General features: G+C 50.0%; 1 pseudogene; it reads right to left on the reverse strand.

Moving 5' to 3' along the window:
* Positions 1 to 2,908: 2,908 nt before the first annotated feature.
* Positions 2,909 to 3,857, reverse strand: LOC144714725 (secreted RxLR effector protein 161 pseudogene; annotated as a pseudogene).
* Positions 3,858 to 12,244: the final 8,387 nt, after the last annotated feature.

Genomic DNA, 12,244 nt, shown 5'->3' on the forward strand with positions numbered 1-12,244 from the left:
CACACGCTGAAAGGGAGAGGTTTGATGACGGCGGCAGTTGGCGAGCGGGAAGGGGGAACGATCCAGCGGCACGCCCTCTTGGCCTCCTTTTGCGTAGTCTTGCATGTCAATAAACGGGAACAAAAACATCTCGCGGTTGGAGGACTGTTATTAAGGCAACGAACAGCGACATCGATTTCAAAGAGATATGCTGTGCGGCTGGGGCAACGCACATAGAGAAGAGGGCGGCGTGTTATCGTAGTGTACTTGGAGGTCGATGTGGACGCGACCTGATGCTTAGAGGAACTGAGGGGGCGGGGCCGGCGTCACACATCCAGTGTAAGGACATTGGGTCATCCTCAACATCACGGGTGATGCTTCTCAGCGTCGAACCATCTGAGGCCAAAATAAGCTTTAATGGCCACATCAGCATGACAAGTGCACAACGCAAGACTTTTAACGAGTTTAAAAGGCAAATTAGGCTCGGAAGGTGTGAAATGTTCCCCAGTACGGTTATGACGCCCAATAAGTTATGACTAGGCGTTTAATCTTAGTTTTGCGCACACGGCTGATATTGTATCACAAGTTTCAACGCCATTCTGCAACACCACTCAACACCATTTCTAAAGAGCATCACCATTTTGTCCATCGTTGCTGCACGTCTCCCACATCCCATCCCCTCATCAACCCCAAAGATCCACCGCCCACACTAACATCGTCATAAACATATAAAAGGCTGGACGGCCTTCGCCATAACACTGGAAGGCCAGCCCCTAACTCCTAACCGCCAGCAGGCCTCGGGCTGCGCCCGACGCCATTGTATTTATGGAAATGCTTACTGCGCAAAGGGGGGATCCATTTAGGAGTCAGCATCGAGTATTAAAGGCCGGGCCTAATCCAGAGAATAAAATAAACGACCATATGGACAAATGGGTCCTTGGTCCAACCCACCCCATGAAAATCCTACGCGGCCTTGAGAGACGTAACCCTTGAGCAAACGTAGAGTTGGGCGACGAGTGGGACGGAGAGAGGGACAGACCCCAAGAGAAGTTGACAGACAGACAAAGACACATGCAAAGAGAGAAAATTCGGGAGGGGGGGTTTGGGAGAGACACGAAGATAGTGAAAAGAGAGAGAGCGAAGGAGAGCCAGAGAGTGTTGGGTTCTAGGGAGATGAGTGGAGCGGCTGAAGGATGCAGCCTCTAGACGTATCCACATGGTCCTCGGCGCATCCCGTTCTCATTGACGAGCCCCGTTCTTTCTTCGTCGGTGTCGTTACGTTGTTCGGATTACATCAGGGATGGAGCGGGGGTGTGGGAAGAGTGGAGAAGAAGGGGAAAGGCCCCTGAACAATTCTGGCCTGGGTGAATTTCGTTTAGGGCCTTCAACAATTTATACTAAGTGGGTATTTTTCATAAAACCACCAAAACTTAAGTATATCTTCGAACGTCCAAAAGACCATTTGCGTGTGATCCTCTAGGCCCATGTATCAGTCTAGTTAACGACTCTAGTGGCCCAATAACCTTTATTGGCCTTCCAAATTAATTAACTATATCAACATATAGATAAATAAATGTTGGATCAATTTAACCCAATCGATAGGTCGAGTCTCTAACACGCGGGGTTCAAGCTACACCTTGTGCTCTAGAAGGTACAAAGGAGTGTATATCGAATCACTCATGAAGCCTGTTCATCATCGGTTACCGTGTACGTATAATTCCTTATCCACTTGACAATCCTTGGTTGAGATAGGGTATGGTCAACTGTCAAACCCTAATCGGTCATCCGAGTTAGTAGTGATGCATTCGGAAGTCATCGGAGAACTCTTCTCTGATATTTCACTGCCTTGGCCAAGGACTTCGTTGCATCGTCTTCCTTAAACTGTCACCTCTTATGCCGAGGGTGGATGATCCCATCTTGACCACTCAATCGCCTTCATGTACTTCTTGATGCACCAGAACTAAGACCGTTTAGAATCCCATGACTAGAGACTCGTTGGCCATAGCCAAAGTACAACCATCCGTCCACAAGACATCTTTGGTGTCTCAGGTCTAAGGATCACTTACACAACCGTGACGTGAATCAACCTGATTGACAGTTCGGTATAATACCATTCAGGGATTCGTACGGATCAATTCAGTGAACTCTTTCCACTAAAGAGCACCCACTATCTATCCTTAGTGTCGCCACACTAATGGCTACGGGACCGGCCATAATCATCATATGAGTGAGGCTAGATAGTGCTATCCTATCCGGATACTTCGATGTCCTTCTCACGTATCCTTTGAATAGGAATGTTTAGAACACATGCTTAAAGACTAGTGATCTCCGTATTACGATCTCATCATAATTCACTATGTCCGATCATGTATTCATGGACTTCATTATACGCATCACACGTGCATTATAATGAATATGTTCTATTAATGAATATAGAACGAGATGTGGAATGTTTGATTGGCTTGCCGGCCACATATATTTCCATCAGAGAGAAGGACAGTGAATAAGACACTCAGCGAGAGAGATAGAGATTGAAGGGGAGAGATATATGGATAGCCCGCGAGGGAGGGAGATTTAGAGAGAGAGCAAGAGAGGAAAATAGAGAAATAGTGAAGAAGAGAGACGGCGAGAGATCGCGAAGAAGGGAGCGAGAAAAAGAGAGCGAAGGAGGAAAAAAGAGAAATGTGTCAGAAATTTGCCGGAGAAACGATGCGGTTGGACGTCGCCGGCGAGATCACCACCGATACCAGTGACAGAAGGAGCACGTCTCTTTTTAAACTCAGAAAAAGCTATGTTATAAAGAACCTATTACATCTTCTTAAATAGGTAAACTACAGGGAATAAAAATAACTACCGATCACCACGATCGGCCAGTGTTGCCTGGGGTGGAGAAACTTCCGCATCACTGCACACCCTGCCCACTATGCAGTTACGTGGCCACGAACCCACGTGCAAGGCTCACGTTGACAATCTCCTCCTGAGCTTTGCTGTGCTCACCCTACATTAACGAGGCCAATCTTGGCGCGAAACTCATGGAACTTGCCTTTTTCCAGTGGCTTTGTCAAAATATCACTTACCTATTCTTCACTCTTGATGAACTCCACGCTGATTTGTCCCTTCTCTGCCGATTCCCGCACAAGATGATACTTTACTTCAATGGGTTTGGTTCGTCCATGGAGAACTTGATTCTTGATCACTGCAATGGCAGACGTGTTGTCCACCCTCAACGTTGGTACCCTTGGAGTTCAGACCTGCATTTGTGCTAGCATCCGGGTGAGCCACAAACCTTGGCAGACGGCATTGGCAACCACAATGTACTCTACCTCACAACTAGATTGAGCCACCACTTCCTGCTTCATCGATTGCCAAGTAATTAGGCTGCTGGCCAAGAAGAAAATGACTCCAGTTGTGCTCTTTCGAGCATCAACATCACCAGCGAAGTCACCATCGCTGAACCCTGTCAACTGGACCTCCTCCTTTCTTTCGAACCTAAGACCCCAGCTCTTGGTTCCAGCTACATAGCGGAGAATTTGCTTCACAACTGCCAGGTGATCCTTTCGCGGCTCCTCTAGAAAACGACTAACATATCCAATAGCGAAAGCAAGATCTGGACGAGTATTGACCAGATACCTGAGACTCCCCACGATGCTTCTGTACGTTGTTACATCAACCAGTGGTTCCTCACTTCTCTTGCTCAGCTTCAGACGTGTAGCCATTGGTATCTGACAAGGATTACACCTTGTCATGCCGCTCCTCTCCAGAATCTTGGCGGCGTAGGCTCTTTGGCTGATCGAGATGCCCCCCGCGCTCTGCTTCACTTCAATGCTGAGGTAGTAGCGAAGCAGGCCGAGGTCGCTCATCCGGAATGCCTCAGCCATCTCCTTCTTGAACTGCCTGATGTCGTCGCAATTGGCACCGGTGATGACTAGGTCGTCGACATACACCCCCACCACCAACTACGCATTCCCTTTCCGCTTGGTGTAGATGGCCTGCTCTAAGGGACTCCTCTTGAATTCGAACGACGTTAGCGTGTTGTCCAACTTCGCATTCCAGGCCCTTGGTGCTTTATGCAAGCTGTAGAGCGCGTTCTTCAGCTTGAACACCTTGTAATCGTTGTCGGCGATGATAAAACCGGTGGGCTGCTCCACGTACACCTCCTCCTAGAGATCTCCATTCAAAAATGCCGACTTCACGTCCATATGATGCACCTCCCACCCCTCGTGTGCCGCGAGAGCAATGAGAAGGCGCACCGTGTCCAACCGTGCCACAGGTGCGAACACCTCATCGTAGTCGATCCCCTGGCGTTGCGCGTAGCCCTTCACCACCAAGCGCACTTTGTACTTCACCACGGCTCCGCTTTCATCCCGCTTCACCTTGTACACCAACTTTGACTCAATCGCTCGACGACTGTGCGGGACATTGACCAGGGACCAGGTGCGGTTCTCCTCGATCGACGCCATCTCCTCCTCTAGGGCCTTCTTCCAGCTTGGGTGGCGCTTTGCTTCAGCAAAGAAAACCGGTTCATCAGAACTTACAGCGTGCAGCTCCTCTGCAATTTACGCCCCTGATGCGAGCCCACGCGGCGAAGCCAGCCCGATGATGTCGTTGATGTTGCGAAAACGGAGTGGTGCATCATCACCATGATCAGCATCCAGGTTGTCCACGCGGACACTAAGTGGAGCGGCGAGCTCCACCTCATATCCTCCATCTTCGATCGGTGCTGTTCCCCCTCTCGAGTGCCCGGACAGTGGAGACATTTGCTCAGGTCCCGGCACATCATCCTCCACAGGCATCTGATTCCCGATGGTATATTCCACCATGAAACCGTTGCTGCCCTCATCACCTTGTTCTGCGCTGCTGCACCAGTTCCACTGGCTTTTTTGTCGAAGACCACGTCCCGTGTCGGATGGGCACGTTTCGTGGTGGGATCATAAACACAATAGGCTTTCAATTGATGCTCGTAGCCGATGAAGATCATCTTGCGGCCGCAGTCCTCGAGCTTATTGAGATGTAGGCAATGCAACTGAACACCCTCAGATGGTGCACCGCCGGCTTCTTCCCGTGCCACGCCTCGAACGGTGTCATACCATCCACGCTCTTCATCGGGCATTGGTTTAGGATGTATACAGCAGTTGCCACTGCCTCACCCCACAGCCAGCTTGGCAGCCCCTTCGCCTTGAGCATGCTCCTTGCGGCTGCTACCACCATACCATTTTTGTGCTCGACGATGCCATTCTGCTGCGGGTTGTATGGCGTTGTGTGTTGACGATGAATACCTTCTTCTGCGCAGTACTCTGCGAACTCGTGTGAGGTAAATTCGCCACCCCTATCAGTATGGAGCGCTCCCATCTTCAGTCCGGACTCGCCTTCCGCCCAGCCTTGATCTCCTTGATGGCTGTTGCAGCACGATTCTTTGAAGGCAACATGGCCACACACATGTATCGGCTTCGATCATCCACGAGCAGTAGGAAATACTTGCTGCTGTTTGGCGTCTCCGGGGCAAGTGGACAACACAGGTCGTCGTGTACCAGCTCCCGAATGCGCCGCGCCCGGTACTCACCCTGCTCAGGAAACGACGTCCGCTTTTGTTTGTCGGTGAGACACGCCACACACAACTGGTCCAACCGACCAACTTCTAGCAATCCATGCACCAGCTCCTCCCGAGCCATCTTTCTTAGTGCGGCCATGTTGACATGGTCAAAGCGTGCGTGCCATCTCCAGGCTTCCTCGTCCAACTTCGCCGCCAAGCACACCGACCGAATCAGCTTGACGTGGAGGATGTACAGCCAGTTCTATCCGCGCATCACCTTTGCTAGGAGCCGTCCGCCTGGTTCATGGATCTTCATTGCCCCCTTTTCGATGTCGACTTGGTACCTGACCTCATTGAGTTGGCCGACGCTGATGATGTTCGTTGTCCATCGGCGAATGAAATACACCCCCTCAAAAGACTAGTGCTCCCATTCTTGCATTGGAACATGACAGTCCCTCGACCTTCGATCTGTGCCACCAAGTCGTTGCCAAACCGTACTGACCCGAGCACCGCCGCATCCAGCTCGGTGAAGGCCGTACGGGAATCTGACAAGTGGTTCGTGGCACCCGTGTCCAAGACCCACGTTTCTTCATCATGCTGTTCCTCGTCTCCAAGGTGGGCAAACACCTTCTTTGCCAGCAACTAGATCTGGGTCGGGGCGTCTAGCCTCTTCTCTTCTACCTTCAGGCTCGCAGTAGAGCTTCGTGGAGTGGAGGTTGATGCCGGCGACGTCGATATGACTAGTGTTGACTCCACAAAAAACAGCAAAGCCCCCTCCTCTTATTGGACGACGTGGGCCTGCTACTTCTTGGACTTTGAGCGTGATGTATTACGATCGGCCGGGATCAGTCGGCTCGTATTATGCCACAAGAATTCGATGAATAATTTCGTGAATGATATGAATATATGACGATGAAGAAATGAGCAAGACTCGGTCGTTTACAAGCAGGGAAGAAGACTTTGCCGATCAAGGGGAAGATATTGACCCTAGATCAAACTCCCAATGACCCTCTTGACCGACTAGACGACTACGAGGTAAGGGGCGTGTGACGGCCCTAAGATGTTCGGCGTTCAAATCAACGAATATCCTTTCAACCACAAAAATAAGATCCTCTCTCGATGAATGTGGCTAACCCTATCCGTAGATTAAATTAAAAGAGGGCAACAGACGAGATAGGGGAAGACGACATTGAAGGCGGTAATAATACTGGGAATGACGGAGGGGAGAGGAGAGGGTACCTTGTATGTCGATAGTCCACGGTGTGTGAAATGGTGTCTCGACGTAGTTAAAGGCAATGGGAGATTCCGCGTGTGTGAGGCACAACAAGGGCGGAGGATGGGGTTCTTGGCTTGTAATCACCCCAAGAATGCCTCTGGATGGTGGCTCGTGTCGATTCTTGAATTTCTTGCGCAGTAGTTGATCAGGAACGCCAAGAAGGTGAAGATTTCTTGAAGCCTTGATCGTTCTTGAGCGGTAGTGGATGAAGAATGCCAAGAAGGTGGTGGTTTCTTGAAACCTTGGGGTTCCTGAGCGGTAGTTGATCAAGAATGCCAAGACGGTTTCTTCAAATCTTGGTGGTTCTTGGTGGATGGCGATGGCAGCGGCGGGGACGATAGCCTCCAAGAAGAGGGTTCTTGAAAATAACCACCCAAGAAGTCTGTGTTAGAGGGGCGTTTCTTGATCTTCTTGGATGGATCTTGGAGGAGGTCGACGGTGGCGGCAGACGACGGTGGGGGCGGGGATGATAACCTCCAAGAAGAGGTTTCTTGGACGTTTCTTGGGGACTAACAACCCAAGATTCCCAAGGAGAGGGCGTTCTTGGAGGAGGTTGGTGAATCTTGGGGAGGAACAACGGCGACGCGTACCCGGAGTGATCTCGAGGGTGACGGTTGACGATGCTTCTCCCTTGGTGATGTTTTCTTGAATCCTTGAGACCCTTCGGAGTGATCTCGACGGAGGGCTTCTTGGCTTCAAGAAGGGAGGAATTCTTGAATCTTTTAGCTTCTTCGGAGTGATCTCGACGAAAACGTTGAACGCGTTCCCACGGAGTGGTCTCGACATGGGGGACGCAGGCTCTACTCCACGGAGTGGTGTCGACGTGGGCAGGAATAGCCAATTCCCTCTACTCTACACACTACGATAGGTGGAGACAAGAGTTGTAAAAATTCTTTCAACAAATTACTCAAATGTTCCTTGGGCATGCTATCCCCTTATATAGTAAGGATAGGTGCCAAGTGAACGTGGGGAGAGGACGAACCGTCGCGAGACGTGGTTCGGCCTCTCCTTACAATTTGAAAATAAAATTGAAATTTCAAAAGTAAAAGATAAAAGGCGAGGCCCAACATTGGCCCAGTCCATGAAAACCAAAGACACAAGCAAAACATAAACAAACACAAGGGAAGATAGAGATGCTTACGCAGGGTACTTGAACCCTGGGTGGCGAGCGTCGACGCGAGCTGCTCGGCATGGCTGATGTCATCCCGTCATGCCGTCTCCAGTATGGTCCTCCATCAGAGTGGCACTCACGAGCCCAATGGCCCAACTTCTCGCATTTTGTGCACTCACTATATGATCGGCTTGAGTTGCCCGACGAGCCCCCTCCCAACGACCCCTTTTCGCTGCCACGGCCGAGTTCGCGCCCACATCTGCCATGGCGTGCTGCGTTGCTGCTGCCTCCGCCACCATGTTTGTTCTCAGCATCGCGCTTATTCCGTCGCGTGTCCCACTCCTCAGTCAAGTATAGCTTGCCCTCGTGGTGCATAGCCGACGGTGTCTCCTCTACCGCCTTGAGCCGGCCCGCCAGATCAGCGATAGTGAGCATTGATACGTCGAGCAACGTCCTGATCGGGACCGCGATCTGCCTGAAACATTGGGGGACGATGCGAATTATTTTCTCCACCACCTACTTCTCTTCGAATTTTTCGCCGAGAGTGGTGAGAGTCGACGCCATGCTGTTGAGACGCAGCACGTAGTCCTCAACAGACTCCCCTCTTTGAACATCGCAGAGTCAAACTGTTGCCGCAAGTTCTAAGCCGATGTTTTCCTTACGCGGTCATCGCGGATCCGCATGGTGGCGGTAGCTTCCCACGCTTCCTTGGCCGTATCCTTGTCTGCAATCACCGGCCACATCTCCGACGATACGACACTGCAGAGCGCGTCGAGCACCTACATTTTTCATGGGGTTCGGCGCCTCCTTCCTCAATGGGGCTCCAGAGCAACCGGGCCTTCAGCTTTACCTTCATGAGTAGCGCCCAGACGGAGTAGTTGGTCTTGGTGAGCGTTGGGAACCCGGTCCTGACGCTCACCTGACGAATCACCCTTTGGACGATCCCGTCATTGCTTCCGGCCATCAATTTGTGTTGATTGCGCGATCATGATTCCAGCGGCTGTACCCTGCCGCGATCGACTCCCTGCCCGCAACCTAGACTCTGATACCACTTGTCAGAAATTTGCCGGAGAGACAACGCGGTTGCACGTTGACAAAATGGCGAAGGAAAGAGAAGGGAAGAGAGGGATAACACGGGAGAGAGAGAGAGAAAGAGAGAGAGAAAAATAGCAAAGAAGAGAGCGCAAAATGAGAGTCACAGAGAGGTAGAGAGAGCGCGGGAGATAATAAAAATCCGGGCTAGAGAAACAGAGCGGCCGACAAAGAGATAACGAGAGACCGAGAGAGACCGCGAGCGACACAAAGAGATTCCAAGCGAGAGAGAAAGACAGAGAGGGGGGGGGAGAGAGTGATAAAGAGAGACAGAGGGCGAGAGAGATTTGCAGAGAGAAACACACAGAGATTGCGAGAAAAAGGAAGGTGAGAGTGAGAGAGAGAGGGAGAGAGAGAGTGAATTTGGGAGAGAGAGACACACAGTACGAGAGAGAGAAAGAGCGAGTGAGCTTGCGGAAGATAAGGAGAGGGAGGCACAGAGATAGATTGTGAGCGAGAGAGAGATAGAGAGGCAGAGAGTGAAATTGCGGGAGGGTGGAGAGAGAGATAGAGGGAGAGTGAGATTCCGGGGAAGACAAAGAGAGAGAGGTAGGGAAGAAGAGTGAAATTGCGGGAGAGAGAGAGAGACGGAGAGTGAGACTGCGGAAGAGAGAGAGCGAGAGACGGAGAGTGAGATTGCAGTAGAGAGAGAGAGAGTCGGAGAGGGTGATTGCATGAGCGAAAGGGAGAGGAGAGTGAGACTGCGAGGGAGAAAGAGAGGTAGAGACATAGTGACATTGCAGGAGAGAGGGAGAGAAGGAGAGGAAAAGTGAGATTTTGGGATCGAAAGAGAGAGGGGAGTGAGATTCCAGGGGAGAAAGCGAGATAGAGACACGGTAAAATTGCGAGAGAGAAGGAGAGGTTGAGAAAGAGTGAGACAGCGAGAGACACCTTGTGTGTGTGGGTCTCTTAGAGAGAGAGAGAGAGAGGTGAGACAGAGCCGAAGAGAGATTTACACGACCAACGTAGATAAGAAAAAACAGGGGGACAAAAATCGAGAGACTGAAACGAAGAGAGTGAGAAATGTGAAATTGCGTGTGGGAGGGTGAACGCAAGTGAAATGAGCTGGAAGAAAAACCGAGAGTTGGAAGTTCAAGAGCGGTGAAATGCATTGGGCTCCGAAAGAGAAGGGAAAATCCCTTTCTCTCTGAGAGAAATGTAATTGCCTAGAAAATAAAAGTTCAAGAGCGGTAGAGCATAGAAAATTCAAGAGAAAAAAAGGGAGAAACAGAAACAGTCGTTAAAGTAGAAGAGAGAGCGTCCCGTAAAAAAAGAAGAGAAAGGGAGAGAGATAGAGAGGACTGGAGAGAGGTAGGGTGATTAAGAAGAAAGGAGAAAACGAAGGAGAGATAGTGCGTGAGAGATGGCGAGAGCAGATGATTAAATCTGAAGAAAAAAGCCGAGAGACGGCAACCCTGGTCAAAACAGATGGAGAGATCAATTGAGAAAGAGAGAGATAAGGATAGAAAGAGAGAGAAAGAGGGGGAGAGAACAAGAGAGCCGTAAGGAAGAGAAAGAGAGATTGACCAAAAGCAAAAGAGGTAGAGACCCAGACAGACACATCAACAAGAAGAATGAGACCGAGACTAGGGGAGATAAAGAAGAGGCGCTAGATGGAGATAGAGAGTGAGAGAGAGGGAGGGAGATAGAGAGGGTGATAGAGACCAAGAGATCACTAACGAGAACGTGAGAGAGACCAAGAAATAGAGTGTAAGAGAGAGACCAAGAGATAGGGAGAGAGAAAGTAAGTGAGAGAGAGAGAGAGAGCTCAAGAGACACATTAAGAGAGATAGTGGGTGAGAGACACAGACGGAGAGAAACGAAGAGCCAGAGAGACAAAGAGAGTAAGAGGGGATGCCAAGAGAGAGACACAAAGACAAGGGGAGGCAGAGTGAGAGAAACTGGGTCCGACAAACAGTGTGGTAGAAAGACTGAGAGAGAGAGAGAGAGAGAGAGAGAGAGAGAGAGAGAGAGAGAGAGAGAGAGAGAGAGAGAGAGAGAGAGAGAGAGAGAGAGAGAGAGAGAGAGAGAGAGAGAGAGTGAGAGAGAGAGAGAGAGAGAGAGAGAGAGAGAGAGAGAGAGAGAGAGAGAGAGAGAGAGAGAGAGAGAGAGAGAGAGAGAGAGAGAGAGAGAGAGAGAGAGAGAGAGAGAGAGAGAGAGAGAGAGAGAGAGAGAGAGAGAGAGAGAGAGAGAGAGAGAGAGAGAGAGAGAGAGAGAGAGAGAGAGAGAGAGAGAGAGAGAGAGAGAGAGAGAGAGAGAGAGAGAGAGAGAGAGAGAGAGAGAGAGAGAGAGAGAGAGAGAGAGAGAGAGAGAGAGAGAGAGAGAGAGAGAGAGAGAGAGAGAGAGAGAGAGAGAGAGAGAGAGAGAGAGAGAGAGAGAGAGAGAGAGAGAGAGAGAGAGAGAGAGAGAGAGAGAGAGAGAGAGAGAGAGAGAGAGAGAGAGAGAGAGAGAGAGAGAGAGAGAAAGAGAGAGAGAGAGAGAGAGAGAGAGAGAAAGAAAGAGAGAGAAAGAGAGAGAGAGAGCAAAAGAGAGTAAGAGGGAGACGGAGAGGGAGAGACGGGGGAGGGAGAGATTGAGATTAATAGAGGAAACAATAAGAGATGCATGGGCGGACAGAGATATAGAGAGAGACACACACACACACAGAAAGAGGCCCTTGTTATAATAGGAGGAAGACCTATATATGTAAGCTGGAGGGTAAAGAATCTACCGCATGATTGAATACTGTATGTCAGAATGCTTGTTAAAGATAACCTAATATGTTTCTTGAAGATCCGACAAATTTTTTCTTCCTCGACATCTTCGAGTGGCAGAGAATGCACTTGGCCTACTAGGGAACGTACTCTACTATGAAATACTGTTCATTTGCGACCAAATATTTGGGCTTCAAAATGGACCATCTTTTTCAACCTTTCATGCCCAAATATTGTGCTTGAAAATACATGATCTTTTGCAAGCTTTCCTGGCCGAATACCGTGCTCGAAGATGGATGATTTCGTTGTTAAAATTACTTTACAACGTTTAAGATCGAGCTGGCTAATGGGTATTTCGTTCCGGCTCCTCTCGAGAGTTCTCGAGGCTTGAGAAAAGGCATTAAAAAGCAGGAGCGGATGTTTATTAGTATGTGCCCTACAATGAAAGAAGCCAACACAGAGGTGTATGACCGCGAGTCTTTTTTTAAGGTTTATTATCCGGAAGATAAATGTGTGTCAACCAAGGACGTCTTGCACGGTGCGCGGAGGGCAGAACACGAGGA

The sequence above is a fragment of the Wolffia australiana genome, chromosome 2 (genome assembly GCF_029677425.1).
Source record: "Wolffia australiana isolate 7733 chromosome 2, ASM2967742v1".
NCBI classification, from domain to species: Eukaryota; Viridiplantae; Streptophyta; class Magnoliopsida; order Alismatales; family Araceae; genus Wolffia; species Wolffia australiana.